Source organism: Taudactylus pleione, unplaced genomic scaffold (genome assembly GCF_031769625.1).
Source record: "Taudactylus pleione unplaced genomic scaffold, aTauple2 ptg000525l, whole genome shotgun sequence".
Classification (NCBI taxonomy): Eukaryota; Metazoa; Chordata; class Amphibia; order Anura; family Myobatrachidae; genus Taudactylus; species Taudactylus pleione.
This window is the reverse complement of record NW_028284927.1, coordinates 271,286-286,128: the sequence shown is the minus strand read 5'-3', so window position 1 is coordinate 286,128 and position 14,843 is coordinate 271,286. Positions and strand designations below refer to the sequence as shown.

The 14,843-nt window shown below is 44.8% G+C and overlaps 1 pseudogene; it reads left to right on the top strand.

The window, feature by feature from the left end:
• Positions 1 to 452: 452 nt before the first annotated feature.
• Positions 453 to 570, top strand: LOC148501214 (5S ribosomal RNA; annotated as a pseudogene).
• Positions 571 to 14,843: the final 14,273 nt, after the last annotated feature.

Genomic DNA, 14,843 nt, shown 5'->3' with positions numbered 1-14,843 from the left:
GAGAGATTACAGCCTCCTAGGACCCTTTTCCTCTGAACCGCTGCCCGGGTTGACACGGCAATAACCCAGGTATTTTGGGCAGTGGAAAAGAGGTATTAGATTACAATTACAATGCTGACGTCTGTATTCAAGCAGTGAAGTTACTACTATCCAATGGGTGGGGATGCCAAGCTGAGTCTTTGCCTCAGGTGACAGAAAGCCTAGCTTCCACCATGTGTGCGTATATACTGTGTGTGTGTGTGTGTATATATACATATATATACAAACATACATGAGGCAAACGAAGGCGGCACTCAGGAGCACTGGCCACACCACCTGTGTAGACCACACCCACACAACACTGGTCACACCGCCCTGGCGACACACATTAGGCCCTTCATAAATTTCAGCTCCAGGCCCATGTGGACATTAATCTGGCACTGGCGATAACCTACATCTCCCTATCTGACTATCCCTACAACCATACATCACTAGATTGCCCAATCTCGTCTGATCTTGGAAGCCAAATGGTGAGGGGCCTGGCTAGTACCTGGATGGGAGACCTCTAGGGAATACCAGGTGTTGTAGGTTAAAAGAGGAATATATGGGATTTTAGCAACGATTGGCAGAGCACCATAACTACACTCCTGTCTGTCACATCTATTTATGGTTAAAACATTGCAATTCTTGTTTACCATTATCATTGCATACCCATTGGAATGGAACTTTGTTAATATTTCGCCAGAGGATTACCTCTAGACTCTGTTTTCAAACAAGGTTAATTTACATTAGCATAACCTTGCGGTGATATATGGTGTCATACATCTTATTTATATATAATAAAAATTACATTTTAATTGTATCTATAATCAAAGAGTGCCCCAGCAATTAGCCCTACTTTTTTCTTTTTCTCTTTTGTGTATACCGTTTTTTGGGCTATGGGAGCACCACCAACAAACATCATTTAATAATATTATTTTGTAATGATTATCTATGGTTGGTCTATACAAATGTGACTAAAATGAGAAAGTTCTGTGCAGAATCTACCCTCTGCCATTTGTTTTCTGCCACCCCTGAACTCTGCATATGAAAAACAGGCCAAGTTCAGTTTAAGCAGAATTCGTTTAGAGACATAGAATTAGTTGTGATTACAGCAATTAGAAGCAAGAACAAGTCGAGTCAGCATTAGAAGGTCAGACGGCAGTGTTTCCCAACCTCTGTCCTCAAGGCACACTAACAGTCCAGGTTTTAGGGATTTCCATGGTTGAGCACAAATGGTTAAATCAAAATAACTGAGGCACTAATTAGGACGCCTGTGCTCAAGTCCGGCTATCCTTAAAACCTGGATTGTTTTTGTGCCTTGAGGACCATGGTTGGGAACCCCCGATGTAGAGGCTCATTTGGCATTGACATCAATTAAATGGGCACAGATAAAAAATGCACAACAATATAAGATGGTCCTCACACCATCGCAGTGACGGTTTGCCTCTTCACCTATGTACAAGGAAATCGAAGTAGGATGAGCAGTGACACAAAGCCTCAGGCAGTGAGAATACAGAAACAGCTTCTCATACTATGGATATCAAAGTAATCTCATATCCATTTTCCACCAAAGACCCCGTTTACACTACACCTTTGATCCGGGTTATTTCTGGGTCAGCCCCGTTCACGCTGAACCCGGGTCTGCCCTGTTAAACTTGTGAGGTCATAAAAAGTGGGAGGTGACTGCTCCACATCCACCAATCAGCTCATTTTAGGCATATCCCTGGTCGGGTCGAACCATTTACACTGCACCATTACCAAGGTCCATCCTGGGTCCAACCCTGGTCACTTGACCCGGGTTATTTTTCAGGGACCCTTTTCCACTAAGCCGCTACCCGGGTAGACCCAGCAATAACCTGGGGTATTGTAGCAGTGGAAAAGGGTTATCAGGGGTGTACGTGAAAGGTCTCTACTTTCCATTTTGGAGGGAGGGGACACTTTGGCAGCAAGTAAACATCCCCAAAGCTCCTCTAGAGAAAATTCCTACATATTGTTCCGGCAAATGACACAAATAATGGGGATCTCTCATTGAAATTAGAGGTTTTTTTCGTCATTTGAAAATATTTCTGCAGCAATGATCGTACAGGGAAGTTTTGTATATATGTATGTGCAGTTAGTGCAGGGTAATACATACCTTATCTGCCTATACATCAAATAAGAGTCAATGTGCCCATCCTGACCAATGGGCAAGGTTCAGTAGTGATGTAAGGAGATTAGAATTTAGTTATACATTTCCATATTTACAGTGCAGCTAAGACGTGGCATAACTCTGAGCGAGCACCATCCCTATTTACTGTTAATGGAAACATTATACGATCCAACAGGACTTAGACCGTTCCTTGTTTTCTCTCCATGCTCCTTCCAGCCTCCCTGAGACAGAATGGAGAAAGCAGCAGTCTACAAAGCAGCAGTCTACAAAGCAGCAGTCTACAAAGCAGCAGTCTACAAAGCAGCAGCAGCAGCAGTCTAGAAGACAACGATCTTGAAAGGAATTTTCCTCTCATTCATCTAAGGTACAAGCTTCCTTCTGTTTGGCCTGGGCCACTTGATTTTAGAGGAGAGATTGTTAGACCTTCTTGGAATTTTCTTGATAGAAATCTAAATCCATGGCCACGCCTGATGGGGTCTGTGATATGAGTTATTATTAGAGTTAGATTAGTTTAAGGGATTGAGAATTGGGTGAGATCCACTGGAAGTGGATCTTAGTAGCCATCAATGCTTTACATCAATTGCATTGAATCATTAATGGTTTGCACCTACTGATGGGCTTCCTTGCTGAGGGGATGACAGGCAATGAGCTAATCAGAAAAGGGGGTGGAGAACCATCAGATCTCCACCATGGATGCCATAACAATTGACCATCAGTGGCAACCATCGGGGGTTGTAAATTATCACTGGTCGATGGCCATCTCTAGTTCTTAGAGAACCGTAGAGGAATCTTTGAACTCTTGGTTAGTAATCTGGTCAGAAGGAACCAGATCCTGGATTTCCAAATCAGGAAAATTAGCCAATATTCAATAAATGTGTAAAAACTCTTAATAATAGAGCTGGAGAGGCAGTATAGTGTGTCAGGGTCTACCATGGAAATAACATGGTGTACATCTCCCAAGCTCCTGAGGACCAGACTCTGACACAAGCTGTGGTGTCTGTACATCAGACCCTCCTTAACAAAATACTTTTTGTGGTCCTGCCAGCCCCGCTTGAGTTCTGCATGAATTGTATTTCATCTCCTTATGTCTGGTCTTGATTTCCTCAGTGAGTTTTTAAATCAAATATATCAGAAACTGACAATGTTTGAGAAGTTGTGAAAACTTTGGCTGCCTAGTCCATTAGACCTACTTTTGTAATCCAACTTGTTCTCCAAGCATTCGTAATGAAATTAAAGGTATACCCTATAATAAGGTGCACACTCCTCATGGCTTTCAACAGGAACAAATTTGAGCCCAATACAGATTTTGCTTCATCAGGCAGGAGCAGAAACATGGTAAATACCAGACCTTATATTTAGGATTAATGGCCCAGTGAGAGCTGTAATGGTTAGTGGTGGATAGATGCTAGTCAGACTCACCCTGGCCACTCCTGTATCATCTACAGGATAGTGTCTTACCATATGATAGAAAATGCAACGCAGGAAGAGCCGGGTCACTGCAGACTGGTGTGAACGGCGCAGTTCTGGGAATATCATGGATCGGTGCTGGGGAAATTCCGGGTCTGATCCGCATTGGTCAGCTCTGGAATTTAGGTATAAAAGCAGTATAAGTGGTATTACATGTACTTAAGGAGTTATACAGGAGTTCTTACTAGCTTTATCCTCTGCGATCAGTGAGGGATGATGATATGACTCATTTTCCTCTTCTTACCTTGCAGGTAAAAAAAATCTATTTGCACCAGTCATCTGTTATAGAAATACCAGTACTGTCTAGTTATATTGCAAAGTCCAGAGTGACTTAATATCTGACTATATAAATACATATTATCTCCTAGCTTCATGGGATGCTGTTTAGGCTCTGTTTGTAGTAGACTTTTATGACTTGCATTTGGTGTGGGTAAGGTTATTGGGGGGTGGGATGAAATCACTTACTACACATGTATGCTTCTCTATATACTCTATAACAGGAGTCTTCAAACTTGGCCCTCCAGATGCTGTGGAACTACACATCCCAGCATGCACTGCACATAGTTTTAGCATGCTGTTATATTAAAAAGGTGGCAGTGCATGCTGGGATGTGTAGTTCCACAGCATCTGGAGGGCCAAGTTTGAAGACCCCTGCTCTATAATATATAGTAGGTTATAGGCTGCATACAGTAGGTTTTCATTTAAAAGTGTTTTTTCTCTAAGTGGTGTTATATGCACAGCATAACTAGGGGGTCTATTTACTAAGCAGTCTTAGGAGAGTGATAAGGTACCAGCCAATCAGCTCCTAACTGCCATCTCACAGGCTGTGTTTGAAAAATAACAGTTGGGAGCGGATTGGCTGGTACCTTATCTTCTTTCACTTTGTCTCCTAACACTGCTTAGTAAATAGACCCATTAAAGAGTTAAACAGGAGGAACAAATGAGGACAACATTTAAAAAGAACTCTCTAAAACTTGGAAACAATTGAAAAGAATCTTCTGAGCTTCTGAATACCCTTCAGCCAGGAGAGCAGCGAGGGTGGTTACAGTGGAGCATGAGCTCAGGGCACCAAAATGGACAGAGGGCGCCATTCAGGTTTCCGGAATCATGGGGTGCTGCACAGTATGATGGCTGCCTGTTAGTTTAATCTTAGTTTGTTTGCATCCTAAACTAGTTTTGGATCTGAGATCCGTTTATACATTTCATGCTCCCTCAAGCTGCCCAGATTACCTCCTCTCCGGCCCTCTCTCCTCTGTGATCATCTCCTGTCACATCCCGTTTCCTGTCAGATAGATTATATTCACTTCTCACCTCTTTAATTCCCTCCCCTCTGACCCTGTGATCGGATCTTTACCCCTGTCCTCTCCTTTCTTATTGGCTTCTATCACCTCCCCTCTCTGATCAACCCTTTGCCTCTCTCCTCTCCTTTTCTTATTGGCTTCTGTCACCACCCCTCTCCTCTCCTCTCCTTATTGGCTTCTGTCACCACCCCTCCCCTCTCCTTTTGTTATTGGCTTCTGTCACCACCCCTCCCCTCTCCTTTTGTTATTGGCTTCTGTCACCACCCCTCCCCTCTCCTTTTGTTATTGGCTTCTGTCACCACCCCTCCCCACTCCTTTTCTTATTGGCTTCTGTTACCACCCCTCTCCTCTCCTTATTGGTTTCTGTCACCACCCCTCCCCACTCCTTTTCTTATTGGCTTCTGTTACCACCCCTCTCCTCTCCTTATTGGCTTCTGTCACCACCCCTCTCTCCTTATTGGTTTCTGTCACCACCCCTCTCCTCTCCTTATTGGCTTCTGTTACAACCCCTCTCCTCTCCTTATTGGCTTCTGTTACCACCCCTCTTCTCTCCTTATTGGCTTCTGTCACCACCCCTCTTCTCTCCTTATTGGCTTCTGTCACCTCCCCTCTCCTCTCCTTATAGACTTCTGTCACCACCCCTCTCCTCTCCTCTCCTTATTGGCTTCTGTCACCACCCCTCTCCTCTCCTCTACTTATTGGCTTCTGTCACCACCCCTCTCCTCTCCTTATTGGCTTCTGTCACCACCCCTCTCCTCTCCTTATTGGCTTCTGTCACCACCCCTCTCCTCTCCATTTCTTATTGGCTTCTGTCACCACCCCTCTCCTCTCCTTTTCTTATTGGCTTCTGTTGCCACCCCTCTCCTCTCCTTATTGGCTTCTGTCACCACCCCTCTCTCCATATTGGTTCTGTCACCACCCCTCTCCTCTCTTTATTGGCTTCAGTTACCACCCCTCTCCTCTCCTTATTGGCTTCTGTTACCACCCCTCTTCTCTCCTTATTGGCTTCTGTCACCACCCCTCTTCTCTCCTTATTGGCTTCTGTCACCTCCCCTCTCCTCTCCTTATAGACTTCTGTCACCACCCCTCTCCTCTCCTCTCCTTATTGGCTTCTGTCACCACCCCTCTCCTCTCCTCTACTTATTGGCTTCTGTCACCACCCCTCTCCTCTCCTTATTGGCTTCTGTCACCACCCCTCTCCTCTCCTTATTGGCTTCTGTCACCACCCCTCTCCTCTCGCTTTCTTATTGGCTTCTGTCACCACCCCTCTCCTCTCCTTTTCTTATTGGCTTCTGTTACCACCCCTCTCCTCTCCTTATTGGCTTCTGTCACCACCCCTCTCCTCTCCTTATTGGCTTCTGTCACCACCCCTCTCCTCTCCTTATTGGCTTCTGTCACCACCCCTCTCCTCTCCCTCCTTATTGGCTTCTGTCACCACCCCTCTCCTCTCCTTATTAGCTTCTGTCACCACCCCTCTCCTTATTGGCTTCTGTCACCACCCCTCTCCTTATTGGCTTCTGTCACCACCCCTCTCCTCTCCTCTCCTTATTGGCTTCTGTCACCACCCCTCTCCTCTCCTTATTGGCTTCTGTCACCACCCCTCTCCTCTCCTTATTGGCTTCTGTCACCACCCCTCTCCTCTCCTTATTGGCTTCTGTCACCACCCCTCTCCTCTCCTTTTCTTATTGGCTTCTGTCACCACCCCTCTCCTCTCCTTTTCTTATTGGCTTCTGTTACCACCCCTCTCCTCTCCTTATTGGCTTCTGTCACCACCCCTCTCCTCTCCTTATTGGCTTCTGTCACCACCCCTCTCCTCTCCTCTCATTGGCTTCTGTCACCACCCCTCTCCTCTCCTCTCCTTATTGGCTTTTGTCACCACCCCTCTCCTCTCCTCATTGTCTTCTGTCACCACCCCTCTCCTCTCCTCATTGGCTTCTGTCACCACCCCTCTCCTCTCCTTATTGGGTTCTGTCACCACCCCTCCCCTCTCCTCTCCTTATTGGCTTCTGTCACCACCCTCTCCTCTCCTTATTGGCTTCTGTCACCACCCCTCCCCTCTCCTTTTCTTATTGACTTCTGTCACCACCCCTCTCCTCTCCTCACCTTATTGGCTTCTGTCACCACCCATCCCCTCTTCTCTCCTTATTTGCTTCTGTCACCACCCCTCTCCTCTCCTTATTGGCTTCTGTCACCACCCCTCTCCTCTCCTTATTGGCTTCTGTCACCACCCCTCTCCTCTCCTTATTTGCTTCTGTCACCACCCCTCTCCTCTCCTTATTGGCTTCTGTCACCACCCCTCTCCTCTCCTTATTGGCTTTTGTCACCACCCCTCTCCTCTCCTTATTTGCTTCTGTCACCACCCCTCTCCTCTCCTTATTGGCTTCTGTCACCACCCCTCTCCTCTCCTCTCCTTATTGGCTTCTGTCACCACCCCTCCTCTCCTTATTAGCTTCTGTCACCTCCCCTCTCCTCTCCTCTCCTTATTGGCTTCTGTCACCACCCCTCTCCTCTCCTTATTGGCTTCTGTCACCTCCCCTCTCCTTTTCTTATTGACTTCTGTCACCACCCCTCTCCTCTCCTTATTGGCTTCTGTCACCTCCCCTCTCCTCTCCTCTCCTTATTGGCTTCTGTCACCTCCCCTCTCCTTTTCTTATTGACTTCTGTCACCACCCCTCTCCTCTCCTTATTGGCTTCTGTCACCTCCCCTCTCCTCTCCTCTCCTTATTGGCTTCTGTCACCACCCCTCCCATCTCCTTTTCTTATTGGCTTCTGTCACCACCCCTCTCCTCTCCTTATTGGCTTCTGTCACCTCCCCTCCCCTCTCCTCTCCTTATTGGCTTCTGTCACCACCCCTCTCCTCTCCTTATTTGCTTCTGTCACCTCCCCACTCCTCTCCTCTCCTCTCCTTATTGGCTTCTGTCACCACCCCTCCCCTCTCCTTTTCTTATTGGCTTCTGTCACCACCCCTCTCTGATCACCGTTCAGTGCGGAAGTCCAACCTCCTATCCCTGAACATGCCGAACCTGACGTCTGTTGTCAGGTTGACGGGAATGTTCTGTAGACAGTCGGGGTCGGCAAGGACTCAGTGTGCATGCGCATCGCTGGTCCTTGCCGGCTATCCATTACCCAACTTTGTGAACAATACGACCAAAACCTCCTGGTTTTGGTCGGACTCTTCGCAAAGTTGGGTAATGATTAGGCCCCTTTACAGTATATGTATTTGTGGGTGTATTTTACCAAAAATATTATCTACTGTCATACATACATGAGATGGAAAATTATAACTGTTTCTTATAGAGAGTTTATTTAAATCTAAATAAATCCTAAATGTGAATGTGTTTTTAGCAATCAAAACAGATGTGTAAGTGCATCCGGGTGTATGTAAGCCTGAAATATACAGTGCTGCTACCTCTGAATCAGCAAATATACAGTCTATAGCATTCTCCCTACTGTCCATACAGTATATAAGAGGTCATCTTAGTCTCTGCACAGTATATAGGATTTCCCATTAGTCTCTGCACAGTATATAGGATTTCCCATTAGTCTCTGCGTAGTATATATGATTTCCCATTAGTCTCTGCACTGTATATAAGAGTTCCCATTAGTCTCTGCACATAGGAGTTCCCATTAGTCTCTGCACCGTATATAGGATTTCCCATTAATCTCTGCACAGTATATAGGATTTCCCATTAGTCTCTGCACAGTATATAGGATTTCCCATTAGTCTCTAAATAGTATATATGATTTCCCATTAGTCTCTGCACCGTATATAGGAGTTCCCATTAATCTCTGCACAGTATATAGGATTTCCCATTAGTCTCTGCATTGTATATAGGATTTCCCATTAGTCTCTGCACCGTATATAGGATTTCCCATTAGTCTCTGCACCATATATAGGAGTTCCTATTAGTCTCTGCACAGTATATATTAATTCCTCTTAGTTTATATAGGATTTCCCATTAGTCTCTGCATAGTATATAGGATTTCCCATTAGTCTCTGCATAGTATATAGGATTTCCCATTAGTCTCTGCACCGTATATAGGATTTCCCATTAGTTTCTGCAGGATTTTCACCTTATTCTCTGCACAATATGTAGGACTTTGTATTAGTTTCTGGACAGTATATAGGATTTCACATTAGTCTCTGCAGAGTACATATTAGTTCCTCTTAGTCTTTGCATAGAATATAGTTCCTCTTAGTCTCTGCACAGTATATATTAATTCCTCTTAGTTTATATAGGATTTCCCATTACTCTCTGCATAGTATATAGGATTTCCCATTAGTCTCTGCATAGTATATAGGATTTCCCATTAGTCTCTGCACAGTATATATGATTTTCCATTAGTCTCTGCACAGTATATAGGATTTTCCATTAGTCTCTGCACAGTATATGGGATTTCCCATTAGTCTCTGCATAGTACATAGGATTTCCCATTAGTCTCTGCACAGTATATAGGAATTCCTATTAGTCTCTGCAGAGTACATATTAGTTCCTCTTAGTCTTTGGATAGTATATAGTTCATCTTAGTCTCTGCACAGTATATATTAATTCCTCTTAGTTTATATAGGATTTCCCTTTAGTCTCTGCATAGTATATAGGATTTTCCATTAGTCTCTGCATAGTATGTAGGATTTCCCATTAGTCTCTGCACAGTATATAGGATTTCCCATTAGTCTCTGCATAGTATATAGGATTTTCCATTAGTCTCTGCACAGTATATAGGATTTCCCATTAGTCTCTGTACAGTATATATGATTTCCCCTTAGCCTCTGTGCAGTAAATAAAATAAAATAAAATTAAAATTTCACTTACCTTGCCGGGGGTCTGCGGTAGTCCCTGTGGCTGCTGGTGGCCTCCCTTCTCTCTTCTTACTGGAGCCCCTCTCAAGTAAGAAGAGAGAAGGGAGGCCACCAGCAGCCGCAGGGACTACTGCAGACCCCCGGCCACGTAAGTGAAATTTTAATTGTAATTTATTTTATTTACTGCTGGGAGTCCCAGTTGCTCTTAGGTGGCTCCAGGGGCTGGTGGGAGGGGCAAGGGCTGCTGGGAGATGTAGTTTTCCCAGCGCCCATTCTGGGGGGGCCACACATATACTGGGGGTCACACACACATGCACATTCATGCAAACACTCAGTCACTCATACACACTTACAAGCACCACACCCACACAGATATACTCACCCTGCTACAGAAGAGCCAGCTCCTGACGCTGAATGAAGAAGACAGCACTTCAGATGATGGGTAATTAAGGACTAATTAAGCTAATTGGAAACTTAATTAGTTCTAAGGGGGCACCGCCTGCGTGCGAGAGCAAGTCCCACTGATTTTTCCTCCAAATAACGATTTTAGGAAAAATTGCGAGAATAAAAACATCCCGGTGTGAAAAGAAAAAAAAACCCGCACCAGCAGGAAAAACTTCACAGGTGCGTTGTTTTGCTATTCTCACACCCAATTGAATATGCCCCATAAACTCTGCATGAATTCCCCTTAGGCTCTGCATACTGTAGTATATAGGATTTCCTCTTAGTCTCTGCACAGTGTATATGATTTCCTCTTAGTCTCTGCACAATATGAAGGATTTCCCATTAGTCTCTGCACAGTATGTAGGATTTCCCATTAGTCTCTGCACAATATGTAGGATTTCCCATAAGTCTCTGCATAGTATATAGGATCCAATTAGTCTCTGCACAATATGTAGGATTTCCCATTAGTCTCTGCACAGTATGTAGGATTTCCCTTTAGTCTCTGCACAGTATATAGGATTTCCCATTAGTTTCTGCACAGTATATAGGATTTCCCATTAGTCTCTGCACAGTATATAGGATTTCCCATTAGTCTATGCACAGTATACATGATTTCCCATTAGTCTCTGCACAGTATATATGATTTTCCATTAGTCTCTGCACATTTTATAGGATTTTCCATTAGTCTCTGCACAATATATAGGATTTCCCATTAGTCTCTGCACAGTATATAGGATTTCCCATTAGTCTATGCACAGTATATAGGATTTCCCATTAGTCTCTGCACAGTATGTAGGATTTCCCATTAGATTCTGCACAGTATATTGGATTTCCCATTAGTCTATGCACAGTATATAGGATTTCCCATTAGTCTCTGCACAGTATATATGATTTTCCATTAGTCTCTGCACAGTATATGTTATTTCCCATTAGTTTCTGCAGGATTTACCCTTAGACTCAGCACAGTATATAGGAATTCCTATTAGTCTCTGCACAGTATATGGGATTTCCCATTCTGCAGGATTTACCCTTAGACTCAGCACAGTATATAGGATTTCCCATTAGTCTCTGCACAGTATATCGGATTTCCCATTAGTCTCTGCACAGTATATGGGATTTCCCATTAGCCTCTGCACAGTATATAGGATTTCCCATTAGTTTCTGCACAGTATATGGGATTTCCCATTAGTCTCTGCACAGTATATAGGATTTCCCATTAGTCTCTGCACAGTATGTAAGATTTCCCATTAGTCTCTGCACAGTATATGGGATTTATCATTAGTCTCTGCACAGTATATAGGATTTCCCATTAGTCTCTGCACAGTATATAGGATTTCCTATTAGTCTCTGCACAATATATAGGAATTCCTATTAGTCTCTGCACAGTATATAGGACTTCTCATTAGTTTTCATATACAGCCATGGCCAAACGCTCTGAAAATGACACAGGTATTGGTTGTCACAGAGTCTGTTGCTTCAGTGTTTATGATGGCAATTTGCATATACTCTAGAATGTCATGAAGAGTGATCAGTGAATTGCAATTAATTACAAAGAACCTCTTTGCCATGACCATGAATTTAGGGCCCGATTCAGACCCTTCGCTAGGAAGTGTTCACTCGTAGCTGGCGATGTTTTACATTGTGCGCATGTGTATGCATCACAGTGCGCATGTGTAAACTAGTCCAAACGATCGGGAAGCATACGCTCGCCCAGCATAGACAGCCCAGCAGAGTGAGTGACAGGAGAAGCTGTTTGTGGGCGGTAACAGCGGCAGGCCACTAGCACCGGGGGAGTGGAGGTGCAAACGCAGGTGTGCCTGAGAATCTTAACGCCATTTCAGAGGCGTGCATAATTAACAGGCAGCATCATAGTACACATCACCTGGCTGGATTATACACTGAAGTGCTCGCAGTGCTTGCGGTAGGGTATAGTCCAACTTCGAGCGCTGTGTTCGCTTCAGATTGTACCCGATGTACCGATGGTTGCATACATTTCCAGGAGATGACATTCGCTAGTGGGCATCTTAAGACAGGCTGGTGGGCGTCTGCATACACAGGTTGATCGCATGCCAAGACGTAGTGGGCATACTTATGGCTTGCCATGCAATCGCCTGCCTTGCTGTCACTTAGCCGAATTTGCATACTCTGGGAGCGAGCGTACGCATTTAGCGAGTAGGTCTGAATGGAGCCCTTAATCGCAAAAACAAATTTCCACTGCATTTCAGCCCTGCAACAAAAGTACCAGCTGACATCATGTCAATGATTGTCTCGTTAACACAGGTGAGTGTTGTTGAGGAGAAGGCTGGAGATCACTCTGTCATGCTGATTGAGTTCCTCAAGAGGGGGGTGGACAAACAAAAACCCACAATTTCTGACAAACTCCAAGCATTGATTGGGCAAGAATGGGTGGCCATTAGTCAGTATGTGGCCCAGAAGTTGATTGACAGCATGCCAGGGTGAATTGCAGAGGGCTTGAAAAAGAAGGGTCAACACTGCAAATATTGATTCTTTGCATAAACTTAATGTAATTGTTAATAAAAGCCTTTGACATGAAATGCTGTAATGTTACTTCATTATTATTATTATCATTATTATTATCATCATCATTTATTTATATGGCACCACAAGTGTTCCGCAGCACCTTACAAAGTACATGAACATATAAGTAACCAGTGATTTACAATACAATACAAAGCAGGACATGGACATGTATAATAAACATTGCTATATTAGCGACCTTTACACCAACATAAGCAGCCAGGTGTTAGTTGCCGTAGTGGGGAGTAAGAGATAAATTAAATTACAGTAGGGAGAAGCACAAGAGGGTAGAGGGCCCTGCTCGAAAGAGCTTACATTCTAAAAGGGGAGGGGCAGACACAGGAGTGACACAGATGGGGTAGGCGGGGAGAAAGGAAGATGTAGCAGCAAGTTAGTATGAGAGAAGTAGTGGGTCTTAAGAGCTCATTTGAATGATTGTAGAGAGGTGCAGAGTCTAATGAGGAGAGGGAGGGAGTTCCAAAGGTGGGGAGCAGTGCGGGCAAAATCTTAGAGGCGGGAGTGGGAGGAAATAATCAATCGGCATGAAAGGCGGCGTATATTAAGTGAATGAAGAGAGCGGACAGAAGAGTGAAGGCAGATGAGATCAGAGATGTACATGGGAGAGGAATGGGTGAGGGCTTTGTAAGTGAGTGTGAGAGCCTTGAATTGGATTCTGAAAGGGAAGGGGAGCCAGTGGAGGGCTTGTAGGAGAGGGGAGGCAGATGTAGAGCGTTTGGAGAGGAAGATGAGCCGAGAAGCAGCATTGAGCATAGACTGGAGAGGAGAGAGATGGGATTTGGGGAGGTCAGCTAGGAGGAGGATACAGTCAGGGGTGTATCTATAATGGGTGCAGGTTGTACAGGGCACATGGGCCCCTGGGTCCAGGGGGGCTCCGCACCGCACACACTGCACCCATAGTATACTTACCTCTCCAGAGTCCCACGTCAGAGAGGGGGTCCAGTGCTCTAAAAATGACTGGAAAATGTCCGCCGTGGCCATTTTCCTGTCGTTTGTGCATGCGCAGTACAGGGAAAATGGCCGCCGCTGCCATTTTCCTGGTGACCTGTGCATACTCTATAGACTCTGGGTGCACTCTAGTGCCCAGAGTCTATAACTCCGGTGCTGGCCGGGCACAGCTCAGTGCGCTGCCGGCCACCGGACATAGAGGCGGCGGCCCGTGTTGGAGACTGCACATGGGCCCCCTCCTCTCTAGAAATGCCCCTGGTTACTGTAGTCCAATCTGGAGATGACCAGTGAATGTGTATGAGGGTTTTGGTGGCATCTTGGGTGAGAAAGGGCCTGCTCTTGTAAATATTCTTGAGATGGAAATGACAGGACTGCGAGAGGTTCTGGTTATGTGGTTTGAAGGATAGGGAGGAGTCCAGGATGACTCCAAGACAGAGCACTTTGGGGCTAGATGAGATAGTTATGCCATCTATTGATAAAGAAATAGTGGGACATGATGTTATGTGGGAGGGTGGGAAGACAATCAGCTCAGTCTTAGACAGTAACATCTGACAAAAAGGTATAAAAACATTGAAGCAGCAAACTTTGTGAAAACCAATAATTCTCAAAACTTTTGGCCATGGATGTAGTACTGATGATTTCTCCTTAGTCTCTGCAGTATTTCCCCTTAGTCTCAGCACAGTATACAGGATTTCCCCTTAGTCTCAGTACAGTATACAGGATTTCCCCTTAGTCTCAGTACAGTATACAGGATTTCCCCTTAGTCTCAGTACAGTATACAGGATTTCCCCTTAGTCTCAGCACAGTATACAGGATTTCCCCTTAGTCTCAGTACAGTATACAGGATTTCCCCTTAGTCTCAGTACAGTATACAGGATTTCCCCTTAGTCTCAGTACAGTATACAGGATTTCCCCTTAGTCTCAGTACAGTATACAGGATTTCCCCTTAGTCTCAGTACAGTATACAGGATTTCTCCTTAGTCTCAGTACAGTATACAGGATTTCCCCTTAGTCTCAGTACAGTATACAGGATTTCCCCTTAGTCTCAGTACAGTATACAGGATTTCCCCTTAGTCTCAGTACAGTATACAGGATTTCTCCTTAGTCACTCTCAGTACAGTATACAGGATTTCCCCTTAGTCTCAGTAAAGTATAC